Source organism: Cupressus sempervirens, chromosome 4 (assembly GCF_028749045.1).
Source record: "Cupressus sempervirens isolate cs-2001-9-10 chromosome 4, ASM2874904v1, whole genome shotgun sequence".
NCBI lineage: Eukaryota > Viridiplantae > Streptophyta > Pinopsida > Cupressales > Cupressaceae > Cupressus > Cupressus sempervirens.
This window is the reverse complement of record NC_143121.1, coordinates 38,097,636-38,123,218: the sequence shown is the minus strand read 5'-3', so window position 1 is coordinate 38,123,218 and position 25,583 is coordinate 38,097,636. Positions and strand designations below refer to the sequence as shown.

Below are 25,583 nucleotides of genomic sequence, written 5' to 3'. Positions count from 1 at the left end.
TACTATTACTCATCATTTATCTTCTATCGGTATCAATATTGATGAAGAAATTAGAGCTCTCTTTTTTTTTTTTCTTTCCCTAAAAGTTGCAATGGCTTGGTAATGACTATGAGTAATTTTGTTCCTAGATCTAGTACCCTAAAATATGATGATGTGATAAGTGTTATTTTTAGTGAGAAAACTTGTAGGAAAACCTCATGTGGATCTACATCAGGAATTTCTTTGAACACACAAAGTCAAGATAGAACAACTAAGAGAGGAAGTAATTCTAAAAATCATGGGAAATCAAGAGAAAAGTCAAAGGGGAGTAGGTCTCAATCAAGAGGACCGAATGATTGCTAGTACTGTGGAAAACTAGGGCATAAAAAGAAAGATTGTTGGACTCAAAAGAAACATGGTGGAGATAAACTAGATGGAGATAAGGAGGAAAATGTGGTAAGTAACAAATCTAAAGAGGATGCTTTGCTTCTATCTTTAGAAAGTGTTGATGATTCATGGGTTTTAGATTTTGGTACTTCATTTAATGCTACACCTCATAGAGGTTATTTCAATGATTATGTCCAAGGGGATTTTGGACTTGTTTATTTTGAGGATAATGAACCTTGCTAGATTATTGGAAAGGGAAAGTTAAGATTAAGTTGTAGAATGGGAATCATTGGCAACTACATGAGGTAAGACATGTATTAGGAATTTAATTTTAGTAGGGCAACTTGGTGATGACGATTATGTGTTACTTTTAATGATAAATTTTTGAAGGTTTCAAAAAGTTCCCTTGTAGTAGCAAAAGGTGTTAAAGTAGGCATCTTATATCTTTGTACAGGTCATATTGTTTCTTCTGCTTTAATTGTTTTAGAGAAAAATGAATGTTCAAGAATAGTTTCTACAATTGAGTAGGGAGAACAAATAGCTACTATAGATTCTGATGCAACTCTATGGCATAATAGACTTGGGCATATGAGTGAGAAAGGTATGAAATTACTTCATTCAAAAAAATTTTTACCAAGTCTTAAAAATATCAATATGGATTTCTATGAATGTTGTGTGTACGGAAAACAAAAGAGAGTGATTTTTGTGAAGACTACGAAGGAAAATAAAAAGAAAAAATTAGAACTTATGCATACCAATTTATGGGGACTGACTCAAGTATCTTCCCTTGGTGGCTCTCATTATTATGTTACATTAATTAATGATGCAACTAGAAAAGTATGGGTTTATTTATTTAGATATAAATTTGATGTATTTTAAAATTTTAAAAAATAGAAATGCTTGGTTGAAAATGAGACTGGTAAGAAATTAAAATGCCTCAAATCTAATAATAGTGGTGAGTATTGTAGTCATGAGTTTGAAGATTATTGCTCCACTAATGGTATTTGTAGAAAAAAAACTATTCCAAGGACTCCATAGGAAAATGGAGTGGTTGAACGCATGAGCATGACTATAATGGAGTGTTCAAGGAGTAGGAGATTGCATGTTGGGTTTCCCTTGCACATGTCATTGGAGGCTATCAATATTGCTATATATTTGATTAATAAAGGCCTCTCTACTCCTTTGGGTTGTGGTATTCCAGAGGAAGCATAGACTAGTAAGAAGGTGAGTTATTCTTTTCTCAAAATCTTTGGTTGTGAAGCATTTGCTCACATAGATTCTAAAAATAGAACCAAGCTGGAAGTTAAGTCAAAGAAATGTGTATTTATTGGATATGGCATTACTAAATTTGGTTATAGGCTTTGAGATTTTGAAAATTATAAAATTATAAGAAGCAAGGATGTCATATTCAATGAGAAAGTGTTGTACAAAGATCTATCGTAGCAACATGAGAAGAAATAAGACGATTATGTAGTGTTGGATGATACTCCAAAAGATGATGTTCCATCCATTCCTCATATTGTGCAACAACTGCAACAACAAATACAACACACACTAGTGAATGTCAAATGGCCAACAAGGAAAATTAGACCTCCGTAAATATTTTCTCCCTCTTTGTATTATATTTTACTAATAGACACTAGTGAACCTAAATGTTATGATGAAGCGGTGCAGGTGGATACTAAGATTCAGTAGGAGTTTGCAATCAAAGAGGAAATAGACTCTTTGTTAAAAAATAAGACATGGGATTTATTCAAGTTTCTTGCAAGTAAAAGGACTTTATAGAATAAGTGGGTTTATAGGTTAAAAGAAGAGGATGGAGGTAAGAAATGATTTAAAGTTAGGTTAGTTGCAAAAGAATTTGCACAAAAAAAGGGCATTGATTTTGTTGAGATATTTTCTCCTATTGTTAAGATGACTTCTATCAATACTATTTTAAGTATTGTGGCTCCTAAATATTTTTATTTAGAGTAGCTTGATGTTAAAATAGCCTTCCTTTATGGTGATTTTGGTGAAGAGATATATATGGCTTAGCTATAGGGATTTGAGGTCAAAGGTAAGGAGAACTTAGTGTACAAATTCAAGAAAAGTTTATATAGCTTGAAGCAAGCACCTTGGCAATGGTATTTAAAATTTGATAGTTTTATAAATGAGCATTGGTATAGTAGGTGTCATTTAGATCATTTTATTTACTTTAAGAGGTTGGTTGATGATAGCTACATTATTTTATGTTTATATGTTGATGATATGCTTGTAGTTGGGTCTAACATGAATCAAATTAAGGGGTTGAAATACCAGTTAGCACATGCATTTTCTATGAAGGATTTGGGGTCAGCAAAACAAATCCTTAGTATGAAGATCTATAGAGATAGGAAGAATAGGAAAATGATGCTATCTTAAGTTGATTATGTTGAGAAGGTGTTGCAACATTTCTTTATAGAGAATGCTGAAGTTGTTGACACACCTTTGCTTGGTCATTTGAAGATGACTAAGGAGATGTTTTCCAAGACACAAGAAGAGGAGAAGATGTCAAAGGTACCATATGCTTCAGCTATAGGAAGCTTGATGTATGTATGGTATGGTATGTATAAGGCTAGATATTGCACATGTAGTGGGAGTCATTAGCAGGTATATGAGTCATCTAGGAATTGAGCATTGGAATTTCATCAAATGGATTCTCAGATATTTGAGAGGAACATCCAATAAGTTTTTACACTTTGGGGGCTCTACTATTGATTTACAAGGCTATGTTGACTCAAATTTGGTAGGGGAGATTGATACCATGTGGAGTGCTATAGGTTATGTCTTTACTATTGATGGGGTAGCTATGAGCTATGTTTCTAGGTTACAGAAGGTTAATGCTTTATTCACTACAAAGGTAGAGTATGTTGCTACTACAGAGGAAGCAAAGGAGATGATATGGCTTCAGTTCTTCTTGGAAGAATTGGGATACCCTCAAAAGGATATCCCATTCAGTTTAACTATCGTTTTGAGGGTATCCCACACATACAGTTATGGTACAATTCCATTTAGTCAATTTTGGATGATGGATAGTTAAAATTGGACAAGAAACATATTGATGATGATCCAGTAGATATGTTTACAAAAGTAGTAATAAGGGAGAAGTTGAACTCCTCTTCAGCTTTGGTTGGTCTTCTAGATTGAACATGAATAAAATAGTAGGAGAGTCCAAGGTGGTTTAATCTAGTGGGAGCCTCATGGAGTAGCAACATAGTTATAGGACCAGTCTCTAAGTGGGAGATTGTTGTTTAGTGTGGAGCTTGATCAATCCCCAAGTGGGAGATTGTTAGATTGTGGTGACTAATCAGGGAAGTACTATACATATTCTATAATTCCTTGGTAGGGTTTGAGGTCAGGCCAAGCCCCGAGTGGGGGTTTGGGGGTGTTAGCCCCCAATACAACCAGGGTCATTAGGCCATAGTTGTCTAGGGGTTTAGGTGTAGTGCCTCTCCCATTTGACTTTTGTAAGTCATCCTGATGGATGCAACCTTGCTGATCTTTTGTTGTGATGGATCATGATTGTGACCCTGAGTGGTCTACATTGTTGAGGTGTTTGGATTTATGTTTCTTTATCAGTTGCGTTGATTATGCTTTTGACTGATCTTTGAGATTTTGATGTGATTTTTGGTTCACTGAGGTTTGTGCCAGTGGTCACCAGGATCGATGTGGTATCATGAGGTTGTTATATCATTACCCTGAGATGTGTGCAGAGATTGCACTGTGTACTATTACCATGCTACACTGGACTAGGTTCCTGCAGCAGTGGTTAGTCATGTTTATGACTGTGTTTGCTTATGTGTTTTAAGTGCCTTATTAAATGCATTAATGATTAGAAATGGATTATTCTAGTTGGATTCTTTGGTTATGAGCTGTGGACATCTACCTTGTTTTATTTTCATTAGAGAGATATTTGTTACTCATGTTATGTTTTACATTTGAGATGACCTGAGGGTCAAATGTTACTCTTTGATTCCAGTATCATAGATATTAGACTACTATGTTGTTCAGTTAATCATATTGCATGATGATGCCATTTTGAGATGACAGTGTGTTTTGTGATGTTATCTGGTATTTGGACATATCTCTTATTATGTTATGTGATGGATTTAATGCTATGGTTATTTACTTCATTCCTACGTTGATATGCCTTTTGCGAACATGAGTGATGTAAATAGATTATTTTAATATAATTAAATAAATGGTTAAATTAGGTGATTTAATGCATTTATTGCTTCGACTATATTATTATATGCAATTGGACTTGATCATGTTGTTTAGTGTGCAGGATTATATCCCTGGTAGTGGCACATGGAGTTAGTGATTCAGCCATTCATATTTTACCAATGTCACCCTTGTATGGTCGATGTATCCTTTATTAAATGTTTAATTTAAACCTTTCGGTGATTATTAAATCCAAACTCATTTGCATTATGTGATTAGACCAGTAAGTGTGTCTGTGCATTTAGAGTTTCACTTTGTCGCGAAAGTTGTTTAGGAGATTTATGTGTTTTTGGGTTTTTGGGCTTTTTAATTATTTTATTTTAATTTTTGGCAGCTTTGCCATAGATGAATTCCTATTTATAGGAATAGCCTATTTTTGTTTGGGTCGATTCAGAGTTTAACTAGATTGGCTGGTTAAATGCCCTAATCGATTATTCACCCGAAAAGTGAATAAATATCCAAAAAGGAATTTAATTCTTGACTTCTCACTTTCAAATTGGAAAGTTGGAGAGTAAAACCCAAAATCCTCTTCATGAGGATTTACTGTTTTGTTCGTTGTGGGAGCTACGGGCATGGGATCATCACGAGGTTGAGCTCGTTGGATCCAGCTCGGAGAAACCTTGGATTGTCGCAATTTTTAGCTACTTCTGCGAGATATTTATTTTATGGTTCAGATTCCCGTTTTGCCCTTTTGGCTGTGAGGTAGGGCTTTCCCATTTTATTGTTTCTGCTTCGTTTCAGCTTTTGTTTTTGGTAGCCGTTTGTTTGGAGGTTGAGAACTAGTGTTCCCCTCCATTTTTGTATGCTAGTTCTACCCGATTGGGCGGGTATGAACGTTTCTCTATTTTTTGAGATGAGAGTTTGGGATTTTATGCCGTTATGCTGGCCGTTTTTGCATACGGTGTTCGATTTCATTTATTTTTGGATTTTTGGGGTTTTTGAACCCAAAGGCCAAATTGGTTTTAATTTTGAAGTTTTTCAAATTTTTGGGGTTTTTACCTCATTTTGCGTGCTACCCTATTTTCTTGGGTTTTCTTGGCACAATGTGGGTCGTGGACCTTGATGATCCGTTTGGATATCAGTCAGACCACTTTAGCACTGTTATGTTGCATTGGGATGCCTGTCGCATCCATACTCCCGACGTTGTGTTCGGTTGAGTGATTTTATACCTGGTGTTATGGTTTCCTTTAGACCTTTTCTTTTGTTTTGTGAACGCTAGGATTTGTGTAGAATCCATACTCTCGGATTGAGGCCGATTGAGTGAGTTTGTGATGTTTGGTCTTGTTACATCATTGGGATTCGTGTAGAATCCATACTCTCGGATTGAGGTCGATTGAGTGAGTTCATGATGTTTGGTCTTGTTCCATCATTGGGATTCGTGTAGAATCCATACTCTCGGATTGAGGCCGGTTGAGTGATTTTATGATGTATGGTTTTGTTGGCTTTAGGATTCGTGTAGAATCCATCCTCTTAAGTTGCTTTTCGTTGGGTGTTTTGTTTTGCATTATGTTCTCATTCCTGTCCTTGTGTTATGATCTTCGTGATGGTGGTGCGCCACACACGAGTACGTACGCGTACATTTGTTGGGTGACTTGCGAGGCCCGATCTTTCGTGGATTTTCTGAAAGCTATGATCATTGGGGTTGGGATGGGAGTATGCATGCTCACGGGCACTTGTCGTAGGATGAGCATGGGTAGGGTAGGGTAGCATATGGAGGGGGCTTCTACCTCGCAGCCTGGTGATCATTGTGCCCAGAGGGTTGGCGAAGGAAGCTTTAATTAAGTGAAAATTAAATATAATGTGTGACTGGTAATAAAACTTAAGATAATAAAAAGGTCTGGGGTGCAAGAGCCTTTCCATTGAGGGATGTTGAATCTGCGCAAGTCCTAGCTTGGGATTTTTGATGCCAAGTGACTCTCCATGATGTCAGCCCCTACTTAGTAGCTTTTTGAGTGTCTGACTAGGACCTGTACTCCTTGCATTGTTTTAGGTTCTTGGTTCAGCCATCATACTGTCTGGCGTGAGTGTTAGCCATGGATGTTGTGTTTTATGTGTGTTTCTGGTTGGATCATTATCTCCATCAGCATGGTGGGTGTGGACCTATGGGTGCCACGTGGTTGGGAGGCGTAGCTACCTTCACCACTGCTAGGGATCGGTGTACAGAGATGATCTTTTTTCCTAGTGCGACCGTTGTTGGATCTCTTCACTTGGTACTTCGAGTTTCGGAGTATGCTTTCTTGTGATTTATGCTTTCATTGGGATCCTTGTATATCATGTTTAGATGATGTTAGTTTACTTGACGCATTCCCTTATCATGATGTTTAGCATATGATTAGATGATGTGATTTGCTTTAGTAGTATATATGTTGCTTACTGTTGTTTAGCATGTGATAGGTGATGTTATCTACTGTAGGATTATCTTATGCGTTATCACTAGCATGTTAGATTTCCTTGTGCTTATATTGTTGCATGTTTTAGTAGTGACATCCCTATTACGACAATACCGACGATTTGGTCGGTGGCTTGGGATGTTATGCGCGGGGGATGGCTAGGACCCACGATGGTCTTATGATGCTATTGAGAGTTGGGAGGAACCGCGTACTTAGTTTGGTTGTTTTGTTCCTGAGATGTATTTATGTACATTGCGATGTTGCTTTTGTTCTCTACGATGTTTATATTCAGTGTGTTCTTTGCTGTTGTAGTTTAGATGGTTGATGTTCTCCATTTTGTGTTGTTCTTGCACTCGAGTGTTCATTCCTTGAGCCTTTGTGGATCCGGTACTCCCTGGTGTGGAGGTTCCTTGCTCTATTTTGGCCCTTTTTGCTTCTGGGAGTGTTTTTGTGTTTCTATGGGCGACATTTGTTCAGCATGGTGCGACACTTTAAAAAGTATCGCACGCCCATGCAAACTATGTCGTATGACACTGTAAAGTATCGCACGGCTTCTTGAGAAATGTCGTACGACATTGGAAGAGTGTCGCACGCCTTCTTGAGAAATGTCGTACGATGCTGAAAAGTGTCGCATGCCTTCTTGAGAAATGTCGTACGACACTGGAAGAGTGTCGCACGCCTTAAGGAGAAGTATCGCCCTCCCATAGTAAAAAGTGTCACACGGTTTGTGTGAAAAACCTGCGCGTGCCATCAGCGAGCACTTTTCTTCATGATCCAATCTTTTTGAGAGTGGTTTTGGATACCCTTTTGGGCATTCTTCGACCCTATGTTGTTGCATTTTGAATTCTATCGGTTTCTCTTGAAATTGAGTTTTCATGTTTTTGTTTTTGTCTCTTGGGGTTTAAAATATATGTAAATATCAAATCAAAGATAAGTTATGGATTCTAGGAAATTTTAGGGCTTCAGAAATCCAGACTTAGCCAATTTTCAGGGCTTTAGGATTTCAGACTTAGCCAACTTTTGGGATTCTGCATTTTACCCCAGCTTGGTTTTTTGTTGATGAGTGGTCATTTCTTGTGCCCTCATCTTGTTGTTGTCATTGTTGGCTTTTTTTGTGTGTGTCAGTTTGGTAGTGGCGTTCAGAGATTCATTGGTTGTCGGGATTGTGTTGAAGTCTTCCGTTGCGATCGTTGTGATCCCTATATGATGTTGTCATGTGCATTCATACTTCTAAAAAAAAAATATCTTGGCTTGATTTGAATCCTTGTTTCCAAGGATCTTCGGGTGGGGCATTACATTAGGGGTGGAGCCCTAAAAAAAAAAAAATGGGCCCTATTTTATCAAGATTTTGGGTTGACATGTAATTATTAATTATAACCCTAAAATGGTAAAATACTTGTATAAAAGGGCTTAGGCTTAGGGATTTTTTTATTGTTTTGATATTAAAATTGGTTCTTGTGGAGGTATTGAGTTGTAAGGGATTATAGATTGTAATCAAGTTCTAATCACTAGATCGTAATAATATCAAACTTTTTGTTTGGTGGACGTAGCCCAGGGATTGGGTGAACCACGTTAAATCTTGATGTCTTCTGTTCTTTTTTGTGTGATCTATTACATTCTAATATTTCTTATATTTGCATGTAATTTTTGTTTCTATCTATGGTTTGATCCTAACATGCACACCAAGGTTAGAAATAAAATAATAGATAAGATGGTTGGACAAGAAACCACAAGGAATAGACTCCCAAAGACAAAAAAGAATGAAAGAACATGAGAAGTAAAAGTGAGAACAAAATAAATAAATAAATGAGATGTTAGAAATTGAGGATATGTAAATATCAAATCAAAAGGTAGGAAAAAAAAAAGATAGGGAGAAAGGAGGTCATAACTAACCAAACCTAAAGAACAAATAAAATCTATGCATCGTCAAACAAATATATTATTATTAAAAGTATTGTATGTGAACATATAATATATAACATGTATTATATGTTTACACACTTTCATATATAAAGCATGCATGTTATATTATCATAATACATGATATGTATATAAGCCACAAACAATATATAAGTACATGTGTGTATCTCTAAAACAAGTGTGTTTGTAAGTGAGTGTTATGCTTTCCACAACAAATGCCACATTTCTATTTGAAATGGGGCACCCCCTAGTTTATTTTTTTCTTTTCCAGACCCCTATTCTAGGGTCCAAGTCTTTTTTAGGGATTTATTTGGTGTGTGAATCAACTCTGGCCGTTTTCTTGAGAAACCCAGATATCAGAAACTAGAGACTTTGATCATAAATGTGATTTTATGTGAAAAAGGTGTGGACTAGCACACCTAGTACACATGTGCACCTTCCAAGGTGTGCTAGTTCACTTAGTGGCTTAGTGTGGGAGCACATTCTCTTGGATTTGCACACATGCATAGTTGCACACCTCCAAGAGGTGCACTCCATCCTAAGCCCATAAAAGCCTGGGACCACCCCTTCTTCCTCACACTTTATGCTGACAAGACCTCTATTAGTGTACCTCCACACCTATAGAGGTATACTATCTTTAGATACCTACACACACAAAATATCACCTATCCAAGGTGCACAAGCTGTGCACCTTTCAAAAAAAAAGAACCTAAAAAAACTTAACACTTTACAAAACCTAAAGCAAAGACATCATATGAATGGTGCACAATTGTGCACATTTCCAAGGTGTGCAACTGTGCACCATTTTTTGGTTTTGAAGGCCAACTCTTTAAGAAATTAGGTGTGCTCATATGCACCCCACAAGGTGTCCATATGTGCACTTGGTTTCACACAATATGCTTAAGGCCTTTTTGAAATGTAAGGGTGTGCACATTGTGCACCCCAAAAGGTGCACAAGGTATGTACCCTATTTTGAAAAAAACTTGTTAAGTAAAAACAAGGTGCACAAGGTGTGCTAAAACTTGCATAACATAGTAGATTTGGGTTTTTGAGTGTTTTAAATAGTTTTTAGGGTCTTGGGTAAGCTTTCTTAGCAATTAGGATTTGTTTAAAATTGATTTTTTCACCTTTTAGACTAATAGGATTTTGTTTTTGTGTAGATATAATGTCTTCTTCTTCATCCTCCCTTCTATAAAAGATTCCTCCTAAGCTAGTGGTTTTTAGGTTTTAGGGTGTACCATCAAAATCACATTTTTAGGATGTGTATTTAGAGATTCAAGACATGGAGATGGGTCATATTGACTAGAATGCATTCCTAGTTCTATAAAACAAATCAAATGAGAGGACCCCAGTGGTTTTTTCACTCATAAGATCAAGATTAGTAAACATAGCTTCATGCCCTATTTCAATACAATCTTCCAAGTTGATCCTGGGTTTGGTCAAGAATTATGTTTCAGAAGAGAGGGTGGTAAAAATAATAATAGGAGAGATCATTCTCAATCTAAGACTTAAGAACATTGAGAAATTATTCCATCTTTTGAGGAAAAATTCATATATAGGGTTGACATACCATCAAGCAGAAAGGTGGTATAGAGATCATAAATAAGAAGCTATAGAAATTATTCAATCTTTATATCTCATTAATAGAACACCTCTTGGGCAAAGACCATGTAAAGTAGATATGACAAGAGGTTAGATGAAGGATGACATTGGACATTCCATAGTGCTCCTAAGTAGGATCATGGGATTACTAACAATAGGACACTTAAACATATGGATGGTACACTTCATTGAAACCATGAGAATGACAAAGATGCTAATTGATTGGACCATAGTTCTCAATGAGAATTTAGATGAATAGCTGGTGGTAGTAAAAAATGATTTAAGGTTTTATATGACATCTTATTTGGTGTATCTATTAGCAGTAAGGACTATAGAATACCTAGGGTTGTTTAAGAGGGGCAACATGCAAGATGCTAATGCATGGCCTTATGTGGTATACCCCAACTAGTGAAAAAAAATCTCTCAAATAACAACAAAGAATACAAAATACTGAATGATTCTTTCTTTTTTGCAATCATCTAGTTCATTAAGGGAGACTATGTAAAAAGGATGTCAGAAGAGGTAGTAGCAAGAATTACATAAATATGTACCTACTACATCTAATTCAAGACATTCACCTACTTAAGCATAGTAGGTACAACTATAAATCATAAGAAGCTCCCTAGGTATCCATGTGATAGACTCATTTTGTTGGAGATTGCATGACAACTCTCATCTGCATATGACAGAGTGAGAACACAACATAAGAAGATGTGGGTATGGCCATCACCATATGTCTATTTGGTGTCAAGTAGAAGTAAGATATCATGACTTTTGAATCAGAATGGGATCAATATCCTATGGAGGACCATAACTCCCCTTGTCTATACTTTGACAATATTGAAAGATTTCAATACTTGGTGGGAAAACAATTTAAACATGAAGATTCCATAGAGGATCACTGGATGAATGTAGTAGATGACTACAATATCAAGATAATGGATTATTGTAGGATGAATCTTTATTTGGCAAGTAGTTCCTTGAAAATAAAAGTACCATTGAAGGTTGTTCAATAAGAAACTTTAGATGTCTTAGATCCCCTATACAGTTGAGATAAAATATTTGATTAACCAATCATGAATGCAGAGATTGATAGGGAGGAGAATGCAGATATCAATTACAAGGCAAGACATATTATTCAATTAACTAAGAATTGGATCAAGAAGCCCTTAAAACTAGACTTGGATCTACAAGCAGTAGTTTTCCAAGCTACATCCCCCCCAATGAAAGGTAGATGTGTGAAGGTTATAGTACCAACGTTCATAACCCAATCTCCAATTAGGCTAGAGACAATGTATCAGAACAATACAAAAGTTGGATTCTTCAAGGCACAAAAAGGAAAGAATAAAAGGAAAAGATTTTCTCCATAGTGAGTTAACCCAAAGTTGAAGGGACTCAAGCCCAAGAGGCACTTCAAGCCCAAGAAGCCACTCAAGCTCAAGATAATCCACAAGTGCCACCATTAGAATAAGGATAGGGACCTAAAGAGGAAGCATAAGAGGTGTCCCCACAAGTTTAAGAAGAAGAAGCCTATCCTTCAGCTCCTAAGATAAAAAAAAGGCCAAGACTCCAATTAAAAAGACTAGAAGATAGAAAGTGCAAAGTAAGGTTATTCCTATTCCTTTGGTCCTAGAAACCATTCTCAAAGAAGATTAAGAAGACAAAGAAGATGAAGAGAATAACCTTCCTTTGAGTTAGAGGACTCATCTGGCTAGGGCTACTGAGGCAAACTGAAGAAGGAGTTCCACTATAACATCCATTTCTACACAACCTATTCAAATTACTACTTTAGAGGATAAGCTACAACAATGGATTGAAGAGAAAGAGAACCAAGGAAATGATGAATTTAATATGTCATATTTTGACTTCATGCCTATAAGAACTAAACTTGTTGGCAATAAGATAATGGATACACCAAAAAATCAGCCTTTAGAAGGGGGTTGGAGTTAATCACCACCTCCACCACAAGGAATTCAAGGTACCCCACCAACACCAAGTCAAGATTTATCTTTCTTGGATAAATTTTTAGCCACTCCTCTCTCTCCAATCAATGAAGAATAGGTGCAACCCATGCAAGAAGAAAATTCACAATAAAGAATTGCTAATGAAGTATCAAAGGAGGGGAAAATACATGAAGAATTCCATCAAACTTCTAAAGATATAGAGATAAGGACTGTAGGCTCAATAGACATAGGGATGCCTATTGTAGATCCCTCACAGAAAGAAATGACTCCAAAGAGGAGTGATAAGGGAAAGGGTCTAGTAGAATAAACCTCCTCTTCATCTAAGTATAACTCTTCGATGGAAACTACTCCAAGATGGTTGAGAAAAGAGGTGATGGTTATGCATAAAAGGAAACTATATTGTAGTGAGGAAGAGGGAATAAGAGAATTAGTTGAAGCCCTCAAGAAGCCTGAGTTACCTAAGGGTGATGCATGTACACTGGGCTTTATTATGAGGAACCAAAATCAAGAATTTTTTGCTCACATTTCTACCTCTCCTCTACATAAAGATACTAAAGATATAACCACAAAATATTATTAGATTAAAGAGGTCTTTCTGGGAAATCCAACTATGGACACAACTTAATTGATGGTCACCAAAGGAATAAAGAAGTGTTTTAACAACTTAGAAAAAGATGGGGCTAAATTGGTCAAGTTGAGAAAGTAGTGAAACCATGAGGGCATTTCTAAATAAATTAGTTAGTCCTATTGACCCAAATGATGTGCAAGCCACTCTTGAAGTAGCTCTAGAGAGGAAACATAAAGAGGAGGCAGTTATATAGGTGGATCCATTTTTAAAGGCTTGTGAGTTATGGTGAGAAATTTTTGAGGAAAAGGGTGTGTAGATAATACATGGGAACCTTGAGTGATTGCAACATATGTAGAATAATGTGGAGAAACTGGTTGCTATTTTGATCTAGGATTTTGGGTTGATGGACAAGGTACATACCTAGGGGAAAGACCTTTGAGTGTTGTAGTCAATAAAAGGTCAGAGGTATCATATGTTGATGGATGTATATATAGTGGATGAGTTAGAGAAGATATATGATTAGATTGAGAATATTGCAACTAGTAATAAAGTAATAGATACATTACATGTGGATATTCATAGGCTCAAGGATCAAACCCAAGAGCAAATTTTGGAAGCAAAGAAGTATTATAGTGATGTGTGCTTTGACATTTTTGAAGATGAGACAAGAGATAAACTCTTACCAATTCAAATAGTCATCAAAAAAATTTGAAAGATATTTGAAGAAGATTTGACTGATGAAGACATTAGACAAGCATTTAAGATAGAGGAAGCATTGCTAGAATTGGACGTAAAGCTGGAAGACTTTGCGGAGACTTGCATTGAAGTAGGCAACTACCAGCAAATTGTAAAGGATAAGTATGATACTTTGGATTTACCATATGTAACTCAAGTGATAGAAATCATAGATAAATTCAAGAGCAAACATCCAAACATAGCTCTGGTATAAAGGGGAACAAAACACATAAGCTAGAATTTCAATTTTTGCACTTGGGAAAATTTTGCATTTTTTGGACTTTTCTCCAAGGTGCACAAGGTGCATCTTAGTAAATAGTTTTTCCCCTTTAATTTTAAACCTCAAAGAGAGAAAACTATTGATAAACTAATAGATTAAAATACCCAAAATGTGTAAGGAATTCTCTGCTTAGTATTATTTCACAAGACTATAAGGTGCAACAACCAATTTGAAAATATATTTATTAATTCATCTTTTGAGGGAAAACCTTCCCAACAAGTATTTTAAAAAAATACTAAAAAAGCTTAAACAATCAATTCATAAAAATGAAAAGAATGTGTAGATTGAAAAACCATTTAAATTTAATAACCATGATCATCCACATGTTTAATCCCTATAGATGAAAATGATTTGAAGTTCACTTTTACTACTATCCTTTCAAATTCTCTCAACTTCAATAGCAAGATTCTAAATTGTAATAAGATAATGTAAACCTTTTTACAAATGATCAATTCCCTCAAGGATAAAATCATTATAGAACATACAATATTATTTATTCTAGAAAAGCTTCAAAACATAAAACTGCAGAGTCTTATATTTCCTTATCACAACCAAAATTTTTCATCAAAGTTTTATTTTCAAAATGTAGATACCAAATCAAAAATATTTTTGGTTTTTCATACCTTGAGAGAGAGGGTCTTTTGAAAATAGTTATTACATATGTATACCTGTACGAGGCTAGATAACAAAATCCAAAATTACCCCACTAGGAGTAGATGGTTATTTTGTCACTTAACCAAGCTAAACAACTAAAACAAAGTAGAGAAAATAAAAACTAGATACGTAACTAAGAAATTCTAAGTGTCATAAGGATTTTTCCACACCAGTGGAAATCCTTCTAGCTTTCCAACTTTTATACATAGAAGTAAATGATGAGATGATTGATTGATGTGGAAGACCGAGAAAAGCAATCCTCTATTTCCAAACTTGTTTTCCCTTCTTTTGCTCCATTATCTTTCCTTCATGCATCTCTAGGTGATTCTAGTCGATTATCAACAAGTCTTCAACATGGGCAATGTTAGAAAAGTCTTGTTTCACAACCAATTTCTTTACTTGAAGTTCCAAGAATTTCTTCTATATTTGTTTGATGATATCTTCTATGGGTAAGACAAAGTCACCTTCTCCTTCTGTACATTGCCTATAAAACCACTTTAGGTCACCACGAATTATATCATCTATGACCCCAAGCTCAGATAGTGTTTCTTTGAATTGAGCTACACCCTATGTAATTACTTCATTTCTCCATTCAATGCATTCTCAAATCATGTGGAAAATTTTATTGTCGAGACCATCCATAGGGCATTCAGAGAGGAACTTTTGTAGGCCATACCCCTGTATTTCATCAATGCATAGTATCACTTTCATCCAATTATTTTTCTCCTTCTCATATCTCTCAATATTTCATTCAACCTTCTTAGTGACAATTGAAGTTTCTTGACAAATATCACTTAGGAGATTCACTTGTGTTACTACTCTATTCCATACAATCCGAACCCATTCTTCAAATTTCTTAGTTATGGCTTTAAAATTTTGTAAATTATGCAAGTATTGTTGATTGGCTAGAGACTTGACATCAATAGTGGCTAACATTTTATTGATTGGCTTTGGTTTAGGATGTAGAATTTCATTGATATATTGGGCCATGCTTTCCATAGCTTCCTTCACATTTTACTTATTTTTAGCATATTTCCATACCCAGTCTACAATCTTCTTGTTAGACACCTCAAATATTTTCATGTCCATGGCTCTACTGCCTTTACCTAGGTCTACTTTTGATTCCTAATAATATTGAGGTGTGAGTTCTTCCTGAAGCTTATCCTATGGAGGCTTGGCAATTTATGCCAACCTCCATTCTATGTAATTGTCAAAATCAATCCAAGACTCTATTTTTTCTTTCTTAACTTTAGAATACCTTCCAAGGAATTTACTCACCAAGTCATCCACTAGCATGGAGAGTGGTACCATGATTCATTTATTTTTTATAGAAGTCTCTAACCACTTAGGTGTTGCAGGCTCCTTTCTAGGCATGGCAGTGTTGTCAATCAAAGCCAGAGTACTCATTGATACACTATCTCCTTCTACCATTTTATGTCAAACTTATATTGAGTCAAACATATCAGGAGAAATGATTTTTTCTATTACTACTTTAGTTTCTAGGGAATCCAATTTTATCACAATTTCACTCTCTACTCTGTTTTGCACAGCCTTCTTGCTTCAGGTGTATGAATGAGTAGTTCTTTTAGTGTTCACTATTTAAAGGTGAACTTGAAGTCGTGTTGGTGTTTGAAAATGCTGGAGGGTTTTCAATTATCCCAATGAGAATATAACACATCTAGGGGTAGCTAACTCCCATTTTCAACATGCCATTTCAGACATCGGGCCAACTATAAGGCATGACCCTTCCTCTACTTTAGGCTCTACTAAACCTAGGTGGGTAGACCTCAAATTCAATTGATATCATACTAGTGCAAAAACATATCCCTACGTCTATTAAGCAAATGAAAACCCTTATATCTCCTAATGACTCATGAAATGACATAGATCTACAGTAGCTAAATGCAAAGCTATGAATCTCATAAGCTGAGTGAGGGCATCACATTTAGGTTCTTCAACATGAAAGGGAAAGAACGTTTGATTAATAATATTGATTTTCAACAAATCCTCAAATATGCAGCAATAAGAACTAATTGATCCTACAAATGATCAGTGCCTAATCCATTGGGCAATTCCATGAATTGAATAAATACATCTGTGATATCCAGGACATATTTCATACACCAAGATATCAGATCCATCCTATCGCTTTGTGATTCAGACATCAGTGTTCATTAAGACCTCATTCTTATGAAATATCCTTCTCAAAATAACCAGCAACCTTGTCAAACACATCAAGCATTTACTTGGCCCTTTGTTCCAACAACAAAACATATGTGACATACAACTTTATAGGGATGCAAATGGGTCTCAGCTCTTTGTTCCTAGACCACATAAGACTACAAATTATTGAGCTAGGAGACGAGAATCAGAATGAAACTAAAGAAATTCTAGCTCACTGGTATTCATTTCCTTGAAATTATACATTCAAATGCATGAAATTCAAAAAAAACAAACACCTAACAAATATTAAACTAGTTGAATTAACTTCACTACTGCTATTCATACAAAAGAGAAATTGTTGAATGAATGGTGTCTCACTATTGGGAATACATCAAAATAGGAACCAAAATATGGTCTCACAATAATGTGCAAATTTTCTCCAAAGAATTGGAACCTCTACAATGAGAAAGAAAGGGAAAGATATAGCAGGAAGGAATTTCCAGATTGAAATATGTAACTCACAGGTCTCCATTCAGAAATCCTTCCCAAGAAGATGAAAAACCTCTTTCTACCCTCTCTCCTTAACTACTAGAATCAAATCTCCATCATTTGATTTCCAAAAGCTAGAAATATCTCAATGAAAGACAAAGATCTGATAATTGAACCCAGATATGTGCCAAATTATCAATTTGGAGCCAAACACAACAAAGCCTTAAAATAATAAAAAACAAGACCACTGAATATGTTTTAAGGTATTTCTTTACTGAATTCTACAAGTAGTGACTTGAAATACCTGATAAAACATGCCATTCAATCTCTGAGAGAAAACCTTTTGTAGCATGAACTAGTTGCTTCCTATGCAAAAAGTAACTGCATAATCGAAAAATTCATTCTTTTCAATTCTGATGGTATATTACACTACACATTTCAGGTAAAAATTCCCCCCCTGAGACCATTCTGAAAAACTACCTCCCAGACTGAACAAAGCCATTAAAAAATGAAAAAAATTTCAAAGTTCATATAGTCAAACTATATAAAACTTTAAAAAATATTCCAAATCTTTTCAAATTTAAAACTCAAGCATTCAAATATTATGAAATATGATTTTAAAATCATTTTCTACTTCCCCTTAATCTACCATAGTGCCAAGTGTCAATCCCATATTCGTTGAGCGGGCCCCACATTGCACATTGGACTTTTGCCAGATTTTGAAATTTTTCAGCAAGTCACTAAGTCACTTGTCAAATTTTTTGAGATTTTTTGGCAAGCGCTATGGTGACTTGCCAGATTTTCTAAGATTTTCTGGCAAGCATTATGGCGACTTGCCAGATTTTGAACTTTTTTGGTCATTTGTTATTTTTCGTTAGGCTTTTTCGACACATTTTTCATTTTGTATGCCCGTCCAAAATGTCTTTAGGCGACCTACCAACTAGCATCCATGTTCAGGGGCCCCACATGCAAGCCTTGGCTTTCAAAAGCCATTTTCCTTTAGACACAATGCATAGTGTTAGAAATAGTATTTAAAGATCAAAAAGTTTCACTCCCCAGCCAATGTGAGATATATGTTTTAGACTATTCTTTTCTTTGTTCCCAGCTACACATTATTCTTCTTTATGTGTTTTTCCTCTTCAAACATGGGAGTTCAACACTGATTGTAATGTCTACCTCTTCAAGCATTGATGAATTAAAAATCTCTTCTCTTCTCCCAAATTATTTTCTTTGCACAAACTCCCTCTTTTGTTTTCACTATGGCTTCTTCATTTGACTAGCAAATCTTCTTCTTATGTTGTTGCCTCTACTTCAAACTTAGTGGCTAAGTGGGTTAAGAGACCCCTCTTAAACATAAGATTTTCTATTTTGCACTAAGCTTCTACACGTGAGGCTCTACCCTTGCTTTAATTTTGCCATTTTATTTGGCATCCAACTAAGCTCAAATTGTAGTGAGCATGGACTTTACTTGTGTGCAGCAGCATGAGCAAACAAGAAGAAATTTTTATATATGGGTTTTTCCTGCTATCAACATGCCTTACCTCTTTGGATTTGCTCTCTTTTTCATTATTGAACCTTCAAAGTATAATACCAATAGATTTTTCTCCACACAAGAGACTATGCACAGGTTTTTCTGGCCATGGAAAATCATTTCTTCCCTTTCAAAAATTTCAATGAGATCTTGAAACATTTTTGCAAATTTAAAATGTCTCCACAAGTGCCTTCTCTTGTTTAATCACGAAGGCTTCCTTTTCTTGTGGCTGCATTTTATTTTTTATTTTTATTTTTTTGTTGTTTCTTTGTTCTTTTGCATGAAATTTCTAAATATTTATGCATCGGTTTTCAATTTCAAAACAAAGGCCTCCCTTGTCGATTCTCCCTGTAGAAGCTCTTTACCTCTGTAATATTGCTGATTGTTGTGGATTGCTCCTTCATTTGTGAATTTAGAATGTAATGGAAAGGTGAAGTTGGCAACCCTACATCCGCTTTAGATCCACATTATTGCAAAATGCACTTCATACCTTATAAAAGGCCATGCTGGAAAACTGGTACCATGAGTTAGCGTGTAGATTGGGAATAAGACACTAATGTGAGGGTCTTTCATTTTACCTTTATTCCAAAGTCTTTATTTTAAAAACAACTTCCCCAAAATCATAAACAACTTCCATTTAAATAAAAGTTGACACCCAATTTTTCATGCAACAAAAGAAAATTCTTTGCTTCTATGTGTTTGCGGATCTACTCAAAACATTACCATTCTCCTCTTTAAAAAACCTTCAGTTTCCTTAATTTTATCAATTTTTAATCAATTTTGCAAATTGTGATTTTGTATCTAGAGGCCTGCTAGCTGGCCTTAAAAACTTATTTAATCAAGTAACCAGGCCACAAAAATCGGCATGAGTGTTGAATCCTACCTGCTCTACCATACTGCAAATTCTCAACCCATGAAGAATTCCCAATCAAAATATTTTAATCGTCAAACATCCATACTTTAATTATTCTACAGGCAAACAGTGTTAAAAAACATAAATTGGGCTTGGGTTTGACACTATAACCTAGGTTATTGATCATTTGAGGTTTTGAAAACCAGGATATAGGTTCTTTGACATGAGGAGAAAATAATTCTATGTTTTGGGCTCATGACAAATCACAAGACACATTTGGCAAATTTATGAAAATAGGCACTTGGTAATTTTAAACTGGCAAATATGTCAAAAAGTAGTTTTTGGTAAATGGATAGACATAAGAAAGTATGCAGATGGATTCGTCATGACTTGGGAATTGGCATACTTGAAGGACTTTCAAGACACAACACAATGGTACAATCAATTTAGGCTTACCAATCATGGGATCAAAGTTATAACGTGCCGAATAGGGGTACAAATCAATCTAGATACCTTAGTCATAACAAAACAATGTAAACTGGGTTTTAATCATGTTAGCAAATTGATCAAATGGATTCTTCATGATCCCAAAATTGAACATATGAAGTATCTGAACCCTATAACATAGTGCAAAAATAATTTCTTCATTTGGGTCAATTGGGTCAAAGATATCATTGGTTGAACAGGGCTTCCCAGAATTGTAAACAACTACACAAATGTACAAAACAGTAAATGACCAACTTTGAGGGGTTCGAAACCTAGTCAAAAAGATTTGAAATGACTTGAAACTTGGAACATAGGTTCTCTAATATGCATACTAAACATCCCCAAAGTGGTAGGTCATGAAACATTTCTGGGTAAAAGATATTCAAAGACAAACTAGGCTACTCTACGCATTTTGACACGGGCAAAATTGCGAATTTTGACACTAGCTCAAAATGGGACTTCACCAAATGATTCGAGATGGAAAAATAACATTGTGGATCACATGCATATTTCTAATGAAAGGTGTTAAGCCACTCAAACACCATCTAGGCCTCAAACCAACAATTGACTACATATGCATAGAAAGCACTTTAGGGCATTGATTCTTCAAAAAAATTCAAAATGTGAATTAAAATGGACCATGCAACTTTCAATCCCAACAAGTTGAACCAGAGGAACAGACACTTCAACTTCAACTTCCTTTTGATCTATGATAGAATCATCAATAGCAACATTAGAGGGCATAGCTAGCTTTCTTAAAGGCTTCTCTTTTTTTCCTCTTGAGTGCTTTTTGGGCTTTTCTTGAATTGACACTTGATTCATCTTTTGAGCTAACCAATTTTATGTTCTCTTCAAAACTCCTCTCATGCAAGAATACAAATCATCTTCTTCTCTCTTCTTCTAGTCTAGCTCAAGGATAGGGAGACATTTTTTTTTTTGATATACACAGGATCAACCACATCCTTATTATCATTTTCTTTTATCTCACTGATGTCAAGTTGAACTTTGAATTTTTTTATTTCGCTTATGGTCAACTTTGACCACAATCTTTTTCACACTTCAAACTCATTAGGGCAATTGGCCTAGTAGTCTTCTAAGTGAGGAATGTTCCTAAAGGAGGATGCATATTTTAGATTTTCCATGGCAAATCCTACATAATCAAAGTTCTCTCTAGCAAGGTAGGGCTTAAGGCACATTTTAGACATTGTTGAATCTATCAACATAGCCTGTTTGACATTAGGATATCTATAGTGGTCAATTTCTATAGGAAATAGGGTAGCACGAGTCTTTTTAATATTTTCAAACAAATTAGTGGCATGTAGGAGTTGCCTGTAGATTTCAGATAGGACAATTTCATCAATTTTACAAAGGAGATTATTGAGAATAGATTGATGCAAGTATGATAAATGTGTTTCAATCATTATTTTTTCACTAATGTCAAACCTGCTATTTTTTTGGTAAGACAACTACTTATATGATTTACGTACTATCACTTATTTGATTGATAAAGAAGATTTGATGAAATGATGTAACAATAACACCTAGAAGAAAGTTTGAGTTATGATATAAAAAGGAGTACAAATATCAGCTAAGACAGTGATATCATAGTGCATTGGTAATCTACTTAAGGTTGCAAAGGTTGGCTACACTACGCAAGTTCAAAAGAACAAGTTAAACAAAGTTTGTCTGTGAAGCTTGACTGAATCGATAGTAGGTGTTGAGAAAAGTTAGTGCAAGCCAAGCAAAAAATTAGTTGGAACTGAGTGAAAGTCTATTTTAGTGTATGCTGAGCAAAATAGTGGATGTTGAGAAAAGTTTAGTTGATGTTGAGCACTAGTACACTTTAGTTCATGCCAAGTGATTTTTAAGAGGATGTCGAGCAACACAGTATGTGTCAAGCATCAGAAGCAAGTTAATGTTGAGTGCCAACATTATTAGAAAGATCATGAATTCAATGGATCTAACCTAACAAGTTTTTTTCTTAGATTCTGTGAACCAGGTCAAAGATAAGACTGATGACCTAGTGGCACACAATTCATGGTGTTGGGACTGAAAATTGCATGGTCCATTTTTCAATCACATTTTTAATTTTTTGTAGAATCAAGCCCTATAAATGCTCATAAATGCATGTGTACCAAGTTGTAGCTTTGAGGCCCCTAAGGTGTTTAATGTTTCTAACACCTTTCATTTAGAATATCCACATGTTCCATGATGTTAAATTGCCATTCCGAGTCATTTTGTGAAGTCTCGTTTTGAGATAGTTTCAAATCTGCATTTTCACCGAAGTGTCAATCAGTGATAAGAGCCTATGTTTGCAAGTGAATATCTCACACCCAGAAATGTTTTGTGATTTTTTTCTTTGGGAGTGTCTAGTGTCCATATATAAGAACCTATTTTTTAGATTTTGAGTCATTTTGAATCTGTTTGACTAGGTTTTAAATCCCTCAAAGTTGCTAGTTTACTATTTTCATGTTTTTGCACTTTGCACATAATTTTGGGAAGCCCTATTTGAAAAGTTATAATTTTGATCCATTCAACCGTAATGCTAAAATTCATTTTTTTTTGCATTATAGACATTAGAGACTTGTTATATTTCAAGTTTTAGCTTATGACAAATCAGTTTGATCAATTTTCAAATGAGATTCCAAATGAAATTTCTAAAGTTTTACTGGTGTCAGCATTTGCACATTGTTTGGTACCCCTGTTTGAGATCTTATATCTTGAGATCCTTGATAGGTCAGATAAAATGGATTGTACCACTATGTTGTCCTCCAAAAATAATTTAAGTGTGCCAATTTTTAGGTCTTAACAAATCCATTTGCATACTTTTCCAGGTCATTTCCATTTGCAAAAAATCATTTTTCAGCCATTGTCTCAATCTACAAAATCCCAGTAGCCCACTTTGACCGCTCGCCATTTGCGCCTAGTTATTTTTCATGAGCCCAAATCATAGATCCATACTCTCCTCATGATAGTGAACCAGCGTCCCAGTTTTCATGTCATGTGCTCATTTGCCTAGTTTTTAAAGCTGAATCTGAACCCAGTTTATTGTTTTGACATGTTTTCTTGTAGGTAGTTCTGAGAGGTCAACTTTGATAGCGAATATCTTTTGACCCCAAATTTTTCATGAGATGAGATTCAACATGGTAGGAGTATGCAGAACAAAGAATCAATGTACCTATTTTTAGAGCACGATCAGATGTTCGAATCAGTTTTTAAAGACAGCCGACAAGCCCTATTAGCTAAAAATCATAAGTTTGCAGATAAATGATAAAATGAGTTTTAATGGTAGAGCATTGATCAAATTTGACTCCAGTCAGTGTCAAATGTTCAGTAGGCTAGTTTGAGAACTAAATTGTTTGGAAACGAAAAAACATTTAGTCAAACCCACTTTGGGGTCAGACTAATTGCGTCAGATTTATCAAATTCTAGGGACTTGAAGATATTTTGAAGGAGGCCTTAATTATTATAAGAGTTGAAAGTCTTCTATTTCAGGCAAGCTCCTATTGAAAATGTGAGCTATTGAGTGAAGAGTCTCATTCTCATCCTCGTTATATCAATGGATTCATAAACTTAAGATGTGAGTCTTAAGTAATTAAGCTATGAAATGTGTAATGATTCATCAATTATTCCTTAAGGATTATAGTGCTGAGCGGAATACTTAGAGTAGCTCGTCAAAAAGCGTTGACATATAATTGGACAAGTGAAACCTTGGATCTTCTTCTCTTAGTGCCAAAGGGTCAGATGTTGTTTTAATACCACTATTTTTTATTTTCAATGGAAGTGAAATTGCAAACTATCATCATTCAATTTGCCTCTGAATTTTTATATATGAAAACTACCATCCTTGGAGGCACTCATAATCATTATCTTTAGGAGGAAAATCAAAGGCTTTAATCATCCCCTCAAAAAGAAAACAAAGGTTAAAAGGATTTGAAAGCAAACATAAACATTATTATTCCCCCCATCAAAGGGAAAACTTGGTCAACAATATTTGAATGGAGATCTAAAATAATATAGCCAGCGATTTGTTGTAAAGTTGGGATTTATAAGTAAGTGTGAAAAGAGAAGGTCAATGTGAAAATTAGATGTTTGGGGTGATAGAAAATGTGCACCTTAGTGTATCATGCCTGTCACTCTCAAGCAAATGCCACATTAGTAAGTATTTTCAATTTTGTTAAAGGCAGATCTTTGAATGTATAAGGGCACGCCCATGCATGAGCAGAAGAAAAGATTACTTGTGCAAGGACAAGAAGGAAATTAGCGTAGTGGCCAACCATGGTGGAGAATCATAGGTCAACAAGGAGGATGGACTTAGTTTTCCATGCCCTCCAGCTGGGTTCTTCTTCATGGACTTTGATTTGATTTCAAAGGAAACCACGATGAAGATGATTTGGAAGATGAGTAGCATTCATAACTAAACAAGGGCATGAATATCAGAAGTAGCGGTAGGGGCAAGGAAGCCTGTGAATTTGAGGGGGAGCTACCAAAGTCAGAGTTAGCCAGACATTGCATCATGCAAGCTTTTGGAAAGGAGACCCTGCACAAAGAAAAGAATAGCCACCAATTGTAACATTTGTGCTTCGCATCTTCAATGTAGGAGGAAGTTGGCAGCCTTGGACTTCATCGGGCCATAATAAGTTACTCTGCAGTAGTGAGGACTTTGTATGGCCTGTAGATAGTAGCTTTCATGGACAATTGGTCATTGACATGGAATCTCTAGATCTGAAAGTTGCTACAACGAATGGTGCAGATGCATGTTCCATATGGCCTAACGAGGGAGCCATGCAGCTGCAAGCAACTAATGGTGCACTAAAATGTCTTTCCCGTATGTTGGGCGATGGTCTTCACACAAATGTAACTATTAATAATTCTAATGGAAGTGTTAGAGCAAATTGGGCTATTTTGGCAGCTCGATCCCCCTTTTTTTTTTAGAGTGTGTTCTTAGATGATCTCAAAGAAAAGGAATCATTAGTAACTAACATCGAAGACATATCTATTGAAGCTTGTATGGCTCTTCTAAGCTACATCTATGGTGGTATCAAACATGAAGAATGATTCAATGCACAGGCAAAAGACATAAAGGAGAGAGTCAGCATATAAGATGGAACTGCTTGCGCAAGACAGAAGAAGTAGGAGAAACTGTCAAATAAAATTATCCCACACTGATAACACTGGGAGCTTTTTAAGTTTTTAAATAGTATTGGACTCAAAAGATAAGTTGTCTTTAAGACAAGTGGCTTTTGTGAAAGCCAATGCTTTGTGGTGGGTTTGACCTAGGTAGTTGGAGGTGAGTAAAGGTAAACTTTTAAACAAACATGCATATTAAGTAGGATGACA

The 25,583-nt window shown here is 35.6% G+C and overlaps 1 pseudogene; it reads left to right on the top strand.

Annotated features, from left to right (window-relative positions):
• Nucleotides 1–25,346, top strand: part of LOC149559828 (BTB/POZ domain-containing protein At1g21780 pseudogene) — a 133,819-nt pseudogene extending 108,473 nt beyond the window's left edge.
• The last annotated feature ends 237 nt before the right edge of the window (nt 25,347–25,583 follow it).